The sequence below is a fragment of the Salminus brasiliensis genome, chromosome 13, assembly GCF_030463535.1.
Source record: "Salminus brasiliensis chromosome 13, fSalBra1.hap2, whole genome shotgun sequence".
Lineage (NCBI taxonomy): Eukaryota > Metazoa > Chordata > Actinopteri > Characiformes > Bryconidae > Salminus > Salminus brasiliensis.
The window spans coordinates 12,667,172-12,682,296 of record NC_132890.1 but is presented as its reverse complement, the minus strand read 5'-3'; the positions used below and the strand labels follow the sequence as shown (position 1 = coordinate 12,682,296).

The 15,125-nt window shown below is 40.9% G+C and overlaps 3 non-coding genes across 3 annotated transcripts; all 3 read left to right on the top strand.

Annotated features, from left to right (window-relative positions):
• Positions 1-742: 742 nt before the first annotated feature.
• On the top strand, positions 743-861 carry LOC140575656 (5S ribosomal RNA). The gene has a single exon (XR_011980926.1). It is a non-coding gene; the product is annotated as a 5S ribosomal RNA (ribosomal RNA).
• A 6,035-nt stretch (positions 862-6,896) lies between these two features.
• Positions 6,897-7,015, top strand: LOC140575951 (5S ribosomal RNA). The gene has a single exon (XR_011981202.1). It is a non-coding gene; the product is annotated as a 5S ribosomal RNA (ribosomal RNA).
• Positions 7,016-11,138: 4,123 nt separating this feature from the next.
• On the top strand, positions 11,139-11,257 carry LOC140575644 (5S ribosomal RNA). Its single transcript, XR_011980915.1, has one exon. It is a non-coding gene; the product is annotated as a 5S ribosomal RNA (ribosomal RNA).
• The last annotated feature ends 3,868 nt before the right edge of the window (positions 11,258-15,125 follow it).

The window sequence follows — 15,125 nt, the reverse complement described above, 5'->3', positions numbered from 1 at the left end:
TTTTCTTTCACCATTCATAAATATTTCAACAGGGTTCACTCCTAAAAATAAAAGAGTTTATTGAAAAGATGGCGAGGAACGTCGAGATTAAAAGCCTGATAATACTTTTCATAATGAAATGGAGCAGCTTTTCTTGTGACCAGGAACACAAATCTTGTCCACATCAGCTCCAAATGAGATGTACAATTTCTCCATTTAGCGTTTTTTATTTTATTTATTTCCTTCCGGAAATGACGTTGGGTAAGGACTTTTATGTTGACAAGACCGAGTCTGCCGGCCGGTGTGAGCCTTTGCTGCTGCTGTAAAAGCAGAGTCGGTTTATTCCTGAAAGAGCAGTAAATGTCAGCTCCCTGACAAGTTGTTGTTTTTGTTTGTGAATGAGACTGAAAAAAATGTGTGATTCACTGTAGAACAGGTTGTTTGTGTTTTTGTGTTTTGTGAGATGAGAGAGATGGACCTGGTGGTGTTTAGATGCAAAGTATTTTTTGTAATGGCGGAGTAAGTTGTTGCTGAAAGTTAAAGTGTCGGGCAAAAGAGCAAGTTTATTTGTTTTTGCAAAAAGAGAAGGAGGACAGGAGAGAGAGCAATGAAAAGTGTGATTGGTGTGAATGAGCTTGGTGGGATTGCTTTGGAAGTAAGAAAGGGGAGGGGGTGAGCGAGTGAGCGTGTCCCCTGTAGTGTGGAAGAGGCAGGCGTATTTTGCTGCATGCTTATAAATAGGCTAAGTGGAAGCAGTGTTTTCGCTTACGGCCATACCACCCTGAGCACGCCCGATCTCGTCTGATCTCGGAAGCTAAGCAGGGTCGGGCCTGGTTAGTACTTGGATGGGAGACCGCCTGGGAATACCAGGTGCTGTAAGCTTTTCTCATCCTCAAGCACTCACATGCACATTCTTTCACTTGCTCTTCTTCCTTTTACTCCATCTTACTTTATGCTTTCACAAATATACAACACATTACACTTTTTTTTTTTTACACATACCTCCTTGTATTACATTTCATACACTCTGTGGAGTCTTAGGAGTTGAAACTTTTCAGCGGAAAATTGCCGTTAAAGCCCACCTGCATGGCCTGCCATGGGATGGAAACCAATCACTTGTAGTTTGGCTTAATTATAGCCAAATTCTTACAAAACACTGAAAAATATCAAACCAGAACTCTGTGGAGGGAATGCTGTGGATAAAAGGAACCCAAGCCTGTCAGTAGGGGTCAGTGTACGTTAGAGGAAACTGACAACATGGGGGAAAGTCTGTTACAGGATGTCAACATATAGCAAGACTACAACCAATCATAATGACAGCGCTTGGGTGGGCCGACCCCAATATTTGCTATTTAAAAAAAAAAACACCTGCTAATTTAGATCACTTAATTAGGTCATATTAAAGCAACATATTACGAAAGGGAGTGAGCTGTGGGGAAATAACAGCACCGTTTCATCACAGTCGTTATGTTATTTCACTGTTACACACAACCTCAAGTCGTGGGCCTTCATTCATGGGTTCTCGTTCTCGTTTCGGGGGCGGGGAGGGGAGCAAATCAAAAGTCCTTCACCACTTGTGAATTGTTTTCTAGGAAGTGGAATGGCTGATTTCCAGTTGCATTGAGGTTTTTAAAATTCTCCTCCCAGATCTGCGTGCATCTACAACAGTTGTTCTTTTATCCCCCTGAAGCATCACAGAGCTCTTTGAACTTGACATGGCGACACACACTTCCCTTAGTTAAATGGCTGGCCGGCCCACTCAGCCCGAGCCTGCTTCATCGGCATCCCTGCAACTCGCAACTCACCTGAGAGCGATGCTTCACCCGGCGTGCCAGCCTCTTGTTTTGTTTTCCCGGCTTCCATATTGGTAGGAAGTAGCCCCTGCATTTATCCCATAGTCATGTTGTAGCTTAGTATGTCAAATTTAAGGGTGTAAATAAAAGAAGCCAAGACTGTTGAGAAACATTTTAGAATTGACCTGTTTTACAACCGCATTTGACTGATGTGGGTTTTTTTTTTGTTTTTGTTTTTTTTTTGCAGTTGAAGGAGAACACAAGCTTAATTATTAAACTGCGGCAAAGTAAATACAGCACCATATTCCGACGTTGGGTAAGGCCTTTTATGTTGACAAGACCGAGTCTGCCGGCCGGTGTGAGCCTTTGCTGCTGTGTCGGTTTACTCCTGAAAGAGCAGTAAATGGAAGCTCCCTGTGCTTCAGAATGAAAAAGCACCTGTTACTCCCAATATTCAATAATCATTTATCAAGAGTAAAAAAAATGTAAACTGTAATGAATGTGGACAAGAACAGCTTCTTTTCCACACTAAAAAAAGGACTATGAAATATAAAATAAAATGCGAAATTAAATAATCTTTTAAAAACGTCTGTATAGAAATAGATACATCTTAATTATTGTCAATTGTATTTGTCACAAAAAGTGGCATTTGCATTTATTTGTGTTACTTGTGTAGTCTATAAAATATGTCAAATGTTCATGCTATCAAATGTAAAATAAGAAAATGAAGTTACTTATCACACCTAGTATGAATTAATTTAACCCTCAGTATATTGTATGGATACAACACTGACGTTATACTGAAGCTTTTCTGTTCTATGTGTTAGCAGGAGAAATAACTGAGCTTTACTTATTAAGAGTGGAAAATGATCCATCGGTTGTCTTCACTTTTCCCTATTCTCCCCAGCGAGAAGCCGAAACTAACTGATAAGTGCCTGATGTACTGAAGAGGCCTCCAGACCTCTATGAGGTTATATGTTTGCTGGGATAAACTCCATGATACACATTCTACTCATAACAAATTCGCTTAGTCTCTTTTGGGAAAACAGGCAGTGACGGAGAGTATGACATTTTCAGGGTGAAATAGATACACTACATAAATATCTTCCAATAATTACATTAAAAGTTACTTACGCATATGCGTCGGACATTTACATAAATATTATTGCAATCGATGAAACCGACGCTTAAATTCGTAAAATCCACAAATATGGCACACATAAACATAACTAACCATTCTCATTTAAATTAACTTCACAGAGATTAAAAAAAAAAAAAAGTCTTACACAGAAGTTGTAGTTTCTGGAAACTCCAAGATGAGCTACTGAAAAGAAACCATCTGAAGATGCGCTTTAACTAAAGAAACTCGCCGGTTTTATAAAGGACATGTTTTATGTAACTGAGTTTTATCTGCTCGTTTTACTTATGTCACTATTGCTGAACACGGGCGGACACGAAAAAACACTAGGAGGAATGTCGATATGTTCACAACTACAGCCATCATCGTTGAGTTAGCCTGCAGCAGACTGCAGCTGCTAACAGCAGGACAGCCATGCGTTGTGCAAGAATACAAAGCTACAACGACAGTCTGTGTACCTTTAGCTTTGTAATGGGAAACAGACTACACAAGCAGACGTGTAGACCTGTGACAAACTGAACTATCCCGAATACCGTTCAGACCTGCTTTAGTCAACCAGTATTTAGTCAGTCACTAATTGTGCAAGTTCTCCCACTTAAAAAAATGAGAGAGGCCTGTAATTCACATCATAGGTAGACCTCAACTATGAGAGACAAAATGAGGGAAAAAATCTGAAAATCACATTGTCTGATTTTTTAAGAATTTATTTGCAAATAATGGTGGAAAATAAGTATTTGGTCACCTACAAACAAGCAAGATTTCTGGCTGTCACAGGCCTGTAACTTCTTCTTTAAGAGGCTTCTCTGTCCTCCACTCATTACCTGTATTAATGGCACCTGTTTGAACTCGTTAACAGTATAAAAGACAACTGCCCACAACCTCAAACAGTCACACTCCAAACCCCACTATGGTGAAGACCAAAGAGCTGTCGAAGGACACCAGAAACAAAATTGTAGACCTGCACCAGGCTGGGAAGACTGAATCTGCAATAGGCAAGCAGCTTGGTGTGAAGAAATCTACTGTGGGAGCAATAATCAGAAAATGGGAGACCTACAAGACCACTGCTAATGTGTTTGGTACAAACACAACTCGTGAATGCTGAGTTGCATCCAAAGAACACCCTACCAACTGTGAAGCATGGGGGTGGCAACATCATGCTTTGGGGCTGTTTCTCTGCAAAGGGACTAGGACGACTGGTCCATGTACATGAAAGAATGAATGGGGCCATGTGTTGTGAGATTTTGAGTGCAAACCTCCTTCCATCAGCAAGGGCATTGAAGATGAAACGTGGCTGGGTCTTTCAGCATGATAATGATCCCAAGCACACTGCCAGGGCAACAAAGGAGTGGCTTCGTAAGAAGCATTTCAAGGCCTAGCCAGTCTCCAGATCTCAACCCCATAGAAAACCTTTGGAGGGAGTTGAAAGTCCGCGTTGCCCACCGACAGCCCCACAATATCACTGCTCTAGAGGAGATCTGCATGGAGGAATGGGCCAACATACCAGCAACGGTGTATGCCTACCTTGTGAAGACTTACAGAAAACGTTTGACCTCTGCCATTGCCAACAAAGGATATATAACAAAGTATTGAGATGAACTTTTGTTATTGATCAAATACTTATTTCCCACCATTATTTGCAAATAAATTCTTTAAAAATCAGACAATGTGATTTTCTGATTTAATTTTTTTCTCATTTTGTCTCTCATAGTTGAGGTGTACCTATGATGTGAATTACAGGCCTCTCTTATCTTTTTAAGTGTGAGAACTTGCACAATTGGTGACTGACGAAATCCTTTTTTCCCCCACTGTATAGCTAGCTAATAACCCTAAGACTGCAGCTGTAAAGTACAATAGACGGATCCAGCGTTAGATGTTCAACGTAGTTGAACGTTTTCGTATAGCTTTCAGTATTTGAGATACCTCACGAACAACCACATGAAGCAATTCGGAGCAGCTGGTGATACACAGTCTACTTTCACCGAATAAAACATAACTAACCATTCTCATTTAAATTAACTTCACAGAGATATAAAAAAAAACAGAAGTTGTAGTTTCTGGAAACTCCAAGATGAGCTACTGAAAAGAAACCATCTGAAGATGCGCTTTAACTAAAGAAACTCGCCGGTTTTATAAAGGACATGTTTTATGTAACTGAGTTTTATCTGCTCGTTTTACTTATGTCACTATTGCTGAACACGGGCGGACACGAAAAAACACTAGGAGGAATGTCGATATGTTCACAACTACAGCCATCATCGTTGAGTTAGCCTGCAGCAGACTGCAGCTGCTAACAGCAGGACAGCCATGCGTTGTGCAAGAATACAAAGCTACAACGACAGTCTGTGTACCTTTAGCTTTGTAATGGGAAACAGACTGCACAAGCAGACGTGTAGACCTGTGACAAACTGAACTATCCCGAATACCGTTCAGACCTGCTTTAGTCAACCAGTATTTAGTCAGTCACTAATTGTGCAAGTTCTCCCACTTAAAAAAATGAGAGAGGCCTGTAATTCACATCATAGGTAGACCTCAACTATGAGAGACAAAATGAGGGAAAAAATCTGAAAATCACATTGTCTGATTTTTAAAGAATTTATTTGCAAATAATGGTGGAAAATAAGTATTTGGTCACCTACAAACAAGCAAGATTTCTGGCTGTCACAGGCCTGTAACTTCTTCTTTAAGAGGCTTCTCTGTCCTCCACTCATTACCTGTATTAATGGCACCTGTTTGAACTCGTTAACAGTAGAAAAGACAACTGCCCACAACCTCAAACAGTCACACTCCAAACCCCACTATGGTGAAGACCAAAGAGCTGTCGAAGGACACCAGAAACAAAATTGTAGACCTGCACCAGGCTGGGAAGACTGAATCTGCAATAGGCAAGCAGCTTGGTGTGAAGAAATCTACTGTGGGAGCAATTATCAGAAAATGGGAGACCTACAAGACCACTGCTAATGTGTTTGGTACAAACACAACTCGTGAATGCTGAGTTGCATCCAAAGAACACCCTACCAACTGTGAAGCATGGGGGTGGCAACATCATGCATTGGGGCTGTTTCTCTGCAAAGGGACTAGGACGACTGGTCCATGTACATGAAAGAATGAATGGGGCCATGTGTTGTGAGATTTTGAGTGCAAACCTCCTTCCATCAGCAAGGGCATTGAAGATGAAACGTGGCTGGGTCTTTCAGCATGATAATGATCCCAAGCACACTGCCAGGGCAACAAAGGAGTGGCTTCGTAAGAAGCATTTCAAGGCCTAGCCAGTCTCCAGATCTCAACCCCATAGAAAGTCCGCGTTGCCCACCGACAGCCCCACAATATCACTGCTCTAGAGGAGATCTGCATGGAGGAATGGGCCAACATACCAGCAACGGTGTGTGCCTACCTTGTGAAGACTTACAGAAAACGTTTGACCTCTGCCATTGCCAACAAAGGATATATAACAAAGTATTGAGATGAACTTTTGTTATTGATCAAATACTTATTTCCCACCATTATTTGCAAATAAATTCTTTAAAAATCAGACAATGTGATTTTCTGATTTAATTTTTTTCTCATTTTGTCTCTCATAGTTGAGGTGTACCTATGATGTGAATTACAGGCCTCTCTTATCTTTTTAAGTGTGAGAACTTGCACAATTGGTGACTGACTAAATCCTTTTTCCCCCCACTGTATAGCTAGCTAATAACCCTAAGACTGCAGCTGTAAAGTACAATAGACGGATCCAGCGTTAGATGTTAAACGTAGTTGAACGTTTTCGTATAGCTTTCAGTATTTGAGATACCTCACGAACAACCACATGAAGCAATTCGGAGCCGCTGATGATACACAGTCTATCTTTCACCGAATAAAGGGGGGAGGGGAAGGGGAGGGGAAGGGGGAGGGGAGGGGAGGGGAGAGCGAGCGGGGTGTGTAGTGTGGAAGAGGCAGGCGTATTTTGCTGCATGCTTATAAATAGGCTAAGTGGAAGCAGTGCTTTCGCTTACGGCCATACCACCCTGAGCACGGCCTATCTCGTCTGATCTCGGAAGCTAAGCAGGGTCGGGCCTGGTTAGTACTTGGATGGGAGACCGCCTGGGAATACCAGGTGCTGTAAGCTTTTCTCATCCTCAAGCACTCACATGCACATTCTTTCACTTGCTCTTCTTCCTTTTACTCCATCTTACTTTATGCTTTCACAAATATACAACACATTACACTTTTTTTTTTTACACATACCTCCTTGTATTACATTTCATACACTCTGTGGAGTCTTAGGAGTTGAAACTTTTCAGCGGAAAATTGCCGTTAAAGCCCACCTGCATGGCCTGCCATGGGATGGAAACCAATCACTTGTAGTTTGGCTTAATTATAGCCAAATTCTTACAAAACACTGAAAAATATCAAACCAGAACTCTGTGGAGGGAATGCTGTGGATAAAAGGAACCCAAGCCTGTCAGTAGGGGTCAGTGTACGTTAGAGGAAACTGACAACATGGGGGAAAGTCTGTTACAGGATGTCAACATATAGCAAGACTACAACCAATCATAATGACAGCGCTTGGGTGGGCCGACCCCAATATTTGCTATTTAAAAAAAAAAACACCTGCTAATTTAGATCACTTAATTAGGTCATATTAAAGCAACATATTACGAAAGGGAGTGAGCTGTGGGGAAATAACAGCACCGTTTCATCACAGTCGTTATGTTATTTCACCGTTACACACAACCTCAAGTCGTGGGCCTTCATTCATGGGTTCTCGTTCTCGTTTCGGGGGCGGGGAGGGGAGCAAATCAAAAGTCCTTCACCACTTGTGAATTGTTTTCTAGGAAGTGGAATGGCTGATTTCCAGTTGCATTGAGGTTTTTAAAATTCTCCTCCCAGATCTGCGTGCATCTACAACAGTTGTTCTTTTATCCCCCTGAAGCATCACAGAGCTCTTTGAACTTGACATGGCGACACACACTTCCCTTAGTTAAATGGCTGGCCGGCCCACTCAGCCCGAGCCTGCTTCATCGGCATCCCTGCAACTCGCAACTCACCTGAGAGCGATGCTTCACCCGGCGTGCCAGCCTCTTGTTTTGTTTTCCCGGCTTCCATATTGGTAGGAAGTAGCCCCTGCATTTATCCCATAGTCATGTTGTAGCTTAGTATGTCAAATTTAAGGGTGTAAATAAAAGAAGCCAAGACTGTTGAGAAACATTTTAGAATTGACCTGTTTTACAACCGCATTTGACTGATGTGGGTTTTTTTTTTGTTTTTGTTTTTTTTTTGCAGTTGAAGGAGAACACAAGCTTAATTATTAAACTGCGGCAAAGTAAATACAGCACCATATTCCGACGTTGGGTAAGGCCTTTTATGTTGACAAGACCGAGTCTGCCGGCCGGTGTGAGCCTTTGCTGCTGTGTCGGTTTACTCCTGAAAGAGCAGTAAATGGAAGCTCCCTGTGCTTCAGAATGAAAAAGCACCTGTTACTCCCAATATTCAATAATCATTTATCAAGAGTAAAAAAAATGTAAACTGTAATGAATGTGGACAAGAACAGCTTCTTTTCCACACTAAAAAAAGGACTATGAAATATAAAATAAAATGCGAAATTAAATAATCTTTTAAAAACGTCTGTATAGAAATAGATACATCTTAATTATTGTCAATTGTATTTGTCACAAAAAGTGGCATTTGCATTTATTTGTGTTACTTGTGTAGTCTATAAAATATGTCAAATGTTCATGCTATCAAATGTAAAATAAGAAAATGAAGTTACTTATCACACCTAGTATGAATTAATTTAACCCTCAGTATATTGTATGGATACAACACTGACGTTATACTGAAGCTTTTCTGTTCTATGTGTTAGCAGGAGAAATAACTGAGCTTTACTTATTAAGAGTGGAAAATGATCCATCGGTTGTCTTCACTTTTCCCTATTCTCCCCAGCGAGAAGCCGAAACTAACTGATAAGTGCCTGATGTACTGAAGAGGCCTCCAGACCTCTATGAGGTTATATGTTTGCTGGGATAAACTCCATGATACACATTCTACTCATAACAAATTCGCTTAGTCTCTTTTGGGAAAACAGGCAGTGACGGAGAGTATGACATTTTCAGGGTGAAATAGATACACTACATAAATATCTTCCAATAATTACATTAAAAGTTACTTACACATATGCGTCGGACATTTACATAAATATTATTGCAATCGATGAAACCGACGCTTAAATTCGTAAAATCCACAAATATGGCACACATAAACATAACTAACCATTCTCATTTAAATTAACTTCACAGAGATTAAAAAAAAAAAAAAAAGTCTTATACAGAAGTTGTAGTTTCTGGAAACTCCAAGATGAGCTACTGAAAAGAAACCATCTGAAGATGCGCTTTAACTAAAGAAACTCGCCGGTTTTATAAAGGACATGTTTTATGTAACTGTGTTTTATCTGCTCGTTTTACTTAAGTCACTATTGCTGAACACGGGCGGACACGAAAAAACACTAGGAGGAATGTCGATATGTTCACAACTACAGCCATCATCGTTGAGTTAGCCTGCAGCAGACTGCAGCTGCTAACAGCAGGACAGCCATGCGTTGTGCAAGAATACAAAGCTACAACGACAGTCTGTATACCTTTAGCTTTGTAATGGGAAACAGACTGCACAAGCAGACGTGTAGACCTGTGACAAACTGAACTATCCCGAATACCGTTCAGACCTGCTTTAGTCAACCAGTATTTAGTCAGTCACTAATTGTGCAAGTTCTCCCACTTAAAAAAAATGAGAGAGGCCTGTAATTCACATCATAGGTAGACCTCAACTATGAGAGACAAAATGAGGGAAAAAATCTGAAAATCACATTGTCTGATTTTTAAAGAATTTATTTGCAAATAATGGTGGAAAATAAGTATTTGGTCACCTACAAACAAGCAAGATTTCTGGCTGTCACAGGCCTGTAACTTCTTCTTTAAGAGGCTTCTCTGTCCTCCACTCATTACCTGTATTAATGGCACCTGTTTGAACTCGTTAACAGTAGAAAAGACAACTGCCCACAACCTCAAACAGTCACACTCCAAACCCCACTATGGTGAAGACCAAAGAGCTGTCGAAGGACACCAGAAACAAAATTGTAGACCTGCACCAGGCTGGGAAGACTGAATCTGCAATAGGCAAGCAGCTTGGTGTGAAGAAATCTACTGTGGGAGCAATAATCAGAAAATGGGAGACCTACAAGACCACTGCTAATGTGTTTGGTACAAACACAACTCGTGAATGCTGAGTTGCATCCAAAGAACACCCTACCAACTGTGAAGCATGGGGGTGGCAACATCATGCTTTGGGGCTGTTTCTCTGCAAAGGGACTAGGACGACTGGTCCATGTACATGAAAGAATGAATGGGGCCATGTGTTGTGAGATTTTGAGTGCAAACCTCCTTCCATCAGCAAGGGCATTGAAGATGAAACGTGGCTGGGTCTTTCAGCATGATAATGATCCCAAGCACACTGCCAGGGCAACAAAGGAGTGGCTTCGTAAGAAGCATTTCAAGGCCTAGCCAGTCTCCAGATCTCAACCCCATAGAAAACCTTTGGAGGGAGTTGAAAGTCCGCGTTGCCCACCGACAGCCCCACAATATCACTGCTCTAGAGGAGATCTGCATGGAGGAATGGGCCAACATACCAGCAACGGTGTATGCCTACCTTGTGAAGACTTACAGAAAACGTTTGACCTCTGCCATTGCCAACAAAGGATATATAACGAAGTATTGAGATGAACTTTTGTTATTGATCAAATACTTATTTCCCACCATTATTTGCAAATAAATTCTTTAAAAATGAGACAATGTGATTTTCTGATTTAATTTTTTTCTCATTTTGTCTCTCATAGTTGAGGTGTACCTATGATGTGAATTACAGGCCTCTCTTATCTTTTTAAGTGTGAGAACTTGCACAATTGGTGACTGACGAAATCCTTTTTTCCCCCACTGTATAGCTAGCTAATAACCCTAAGACTGCAGCTGTAAAGTACAATAGACGGATCCAGCGTTAGATGTTAAACGTAGTTGAACGTTTTCGTATAGCTTTCAGTATTTGAGATACCTCACAAACAACCACATGAAGCAATTCGGAGCAGCTGGTGATACACAGTCTACTTTCACCGAATAAAGGGCGGAGGGGGGGTGTGTAGTGTGGAAGAGGCAGGCGTATTTTGCTGCATGCTTATAAATAGGCTAACTGGAAGCAGTGCTTTTGCTTACGGCCATACCACCCTGAGCACGCCCGATCTCGTCTGATCTCGGAAGCTAAGCAGGGTCGGGCCTGGTTAGTACTTGGATGGGAGACCGCCTGGGAATACCAGGTGCTGTAAGCTTTTCTCATTCTCAAGCACTCACATGCACATTCTTTCACTTGCTCTTCTTCCTTTTACTCCATCTTACTTTATGCTTTCACAAATATACAACACATTACACTTTTTTTTTTACACATACCTCCTTGTATTACATTTCATACACTCTGTGGAGTCTTAGGAGTCGAAACTTTTCAGCGGAAAATTGCCGTTAAAGACCACCTGCATGGCCTGCCATGGGATGGAAACCAATCACTTGTAGTTTGGCTTAATTATAGCCAAATTCTTACAAAACACTGAAAAATATCAAACCAGAACTCTGTGGAGGGAATGCTGTGGATAAAAGGAACCCAAGCCTGTCAGTAGGGGTCAGTGTACGTTAGAGGAAACTGACAACATGGGGGAAAGTCTGTTACAGGATGTCAACATATAGCAAGACTACAACCAATCATAATGACAGCGCTTGGGTGGGCCGACCCCAATATTTGCTATTTAAAAAAAAAAACACCTGCTAATTTAGATCACTTAATTAGGTCATATTAAAGCAACATATTACGAAAGGGAGTGAGCTGTGGGGAAATAACAGCACCGTTTCATCACAGTCGTTATGTTATTTCACTGTTACACACAACCTCAAGTCGTGGGCCTTCATTCATGGGTTGTCGTTCTCGTTTCGGGGGCGGGGAGGGGAGCAAATCAAAAGTCCTTCACCACTTGTGAATTATTTTCTAGGAAGTGGAATGGCTGATTTCCAGTTGCATTGAGGTTTTTAAAATTCTCCTCCCAGATCTGCGTGCATCTACAACAGTTGTTCTTTTATCCCCCTGAAGCATCACAGAGCTCTTTGAACTTGACATGGCGACACACACTTCCCTTAGTTAAATGGCTGGCCGGCCCACTCAGCCCGAGCCTGCTTCATCGGCATCCCTGCAACTCGCAACTCACCTGAGAGCGATGCTTCACCCGGCGTGCCAGCCTCTTGTTTTGTTTTCCCGGCTTCCATATTGGTAGGAAGTAGCCCCTGCATTTATCCCATAGTCATGTTGTAGCTTAGTATGTCAAATTTAAGGGTGTAAATAAAAGAAGCCAAGACTGTTGAGAAACATTTGGAATTTTAGAATTGACCTGTTTTACAACCGCATTTGACTGATGTGGGTTTTTTTTTTGTTTTTGTTTTTTTTTTTGCAGTTGAAGGAGAACACAAGCTTAATTATTAAACTGCGGCAAAGTAAATACAGCACCATATTCCGACGTTGGGTAAGGCCTTTTATGTTGACAAGACCGAGTCTGCCGGCCGGTGTGAGCCTTTGCTGCTGTGTCGGTTTACTCCTGAAAGAGCAGTAAATGGAAGCTCCCTGTGCTTCAGAATGAAAAAGCACCTGTTACTCCCAATATTCAATAATCATTTATCAAGAGTAAAAAAAATGTAAACTGTAATGAATGTGGACAAGAACAGCTTCTTTTCCACACTAAAAAAAGGACTATGAAATATAAAATAAAATGCGAAATTAAATAATCTTTTAAAAACGTCTGTATAGAAATAGATACATCTTAATTATTGTCAATTGTATTTGTCACAAAAAGTGGCATTTGCATTTATTTGTGTTACTTGTGTAGTCTATAAAATATGTAAAATGTTCATGCTATCAAATGTAAAATAAGAAAATGAAGTTACTTATCACACCTAGTATGAATTAATTTAACCCTCAGTATATTGTATGGATACAACACTGACGTTATACTGAAGCTTTTCTGTTCTATGTGTTAGCAGGAGAAATAACTGAGCTTTACTTATTAAGAGTGGAAAATGATCCATCGGTTGTCTTCACTTTTCCCTATTCTCCCCAGCGAGAAGCCGAAACTAACTGATAAGTGCCTGATGTACTGAAGAGGCCTCCAGACCTCTATAAGTTATATGTTTGCTGGGATAAACTCCATGATACACATTCTACTCATAACAAATTCGCTTAGTCTCTTTTGGGAAAACAGGCAGTGACGGAGAGTATGACATTTTCAGGGTGAAATAGATACACTACATAAATATCTTCCAATAATTACATTAAAAGTTACTTACACATATGCGTCGGACATTTACATAAATATTATTGCAATCGATGAAACTGACGCTTAAATTCGTAAAATCCACAAATATGGCACACATAAACATAACTAACCATTCTCATTTAAATTAACTTCACAGAGATTTAAAAAAAAAAAAAAAAAAGTCTTACACAGAAGTTGTAGTTTCTGGAAACTCCAAGATGAGCTACTGAAAAGAAACCATCTGAAGATGCGCTTTAACTAAAGAAACTCGCCGGTTTTATAAAGGACATGTTTTATGTAACTGAGTTTTATCTGCTCGTTTTACTTATGTCACTATTGCTGAACACGGGCGGACACGAAAAAACACTAGGAGGAATGTCGATATGTTCACAACTACAGCCATCATCGTTGAGTTAGCCTGCAGCAGACTGCAGCTGCTAACAGCAGGACAGCCATGCGTTGTGCAAGAATACAAAGCTACAACGACAGTCTGTGTACCTTTAGCTTTGTAATGGGAAACAGACTACACAAGCAGACGTGTAGACCTGTGACAAACTGAACTATCCCGAATACCGTTCAGACCTGCTTTAGTCAACCAGTATTTAGTCAGTCACTAATTGTGCAAGTTCTCCCACTTAAAAAAATGAGAGAGGCCTGTAATTCACATCATAGGTAGACCTCAACTATGAGAGACAAAATGAGGGAAAAAATCTGAAAATCACATTGTCTGATTTTTAAAGAATTTATTTGCAAATAATGGTGGAAAATAAGTATTTGGTCACCTACAAACAAGCAAGATTTCTGGCTGTCACAGGCCTGTAACTTCTTCTTTAAGAGGCTTCTCTGTCCTCCACTCATTACCTGTATTAATGGCACCTGTTTGAACTCGTTAACAGTAGAAAAGACAACTGCCCACAACCTCAAACAGTCACACTCCAAACCCCACTATGGTGAAGACCAAAGAGCTGTCGAAGGACACCAGAAACAAAATTGTAGACCTGCACCAGGCTGGGAAGACTGAATCTGCAATAGGCAAGCAGCTTGGTGTGAAGAAATCTACTGTGGGAGCAATAATCAGAAAATGGGAGACCTACAAGACCACTGCTAATGTGTTTGGTACAAACACAACTCGTGAATGCTGAGTTGCATCCAAAGAACACCCTACCAACTGTGAAGCATGGGGGTGGCAACATCATGCTTTGGGGCTGTTTCTCTGCAAAGGGACTAGGACGACTGGTCCATGTACATGAAAGAATGAATGGGGCCATGTGTTGTGAGATTTTGAGTGCAAACCTCCTTCCATCAGCAAGGGCATTGAAGATGAAACGTGGCTGGGTCTTTCAGCATGATAATGATCCCAAGCACACTGCCAGGGCAACAAAGGAGTGGCTTCGTAAGAAGCATTTCAAGGCCTAGCCAGTCTCCAGATCTCAACCCCATAGAAAACCTTTGGAGGGAGTTGAAAGTCCGCGTTGCCCACCGACAGCCCCACAATATCACTGCTCTAGAGGAGATCTGCATGGAGGAATGGGCCAACATACCAGCAACGGTGTATGCCTACCTTGTGAAGACTTACAGAAAACGTTTGACCTCTGCCATTGCCAACAAAGGATATATAACAAAGTATTGAGATGAACTTTTGTTATTGATCAAATACTTATTTCCCACCATTATTTGCAAATAAATTCTTTAAAAATGAGACAATGTGATTTTCTGATTTAATTTTTTTCTCATTTTGTCTCTCATAGTTGAGGTGTACCTATGATGTGAATTACAGGCCTCTCTTATCTTTTTAAGTGTGAGAACTTGCACAATTGGTGACTGACTAAATCCTTTTTCCCCCCACTGT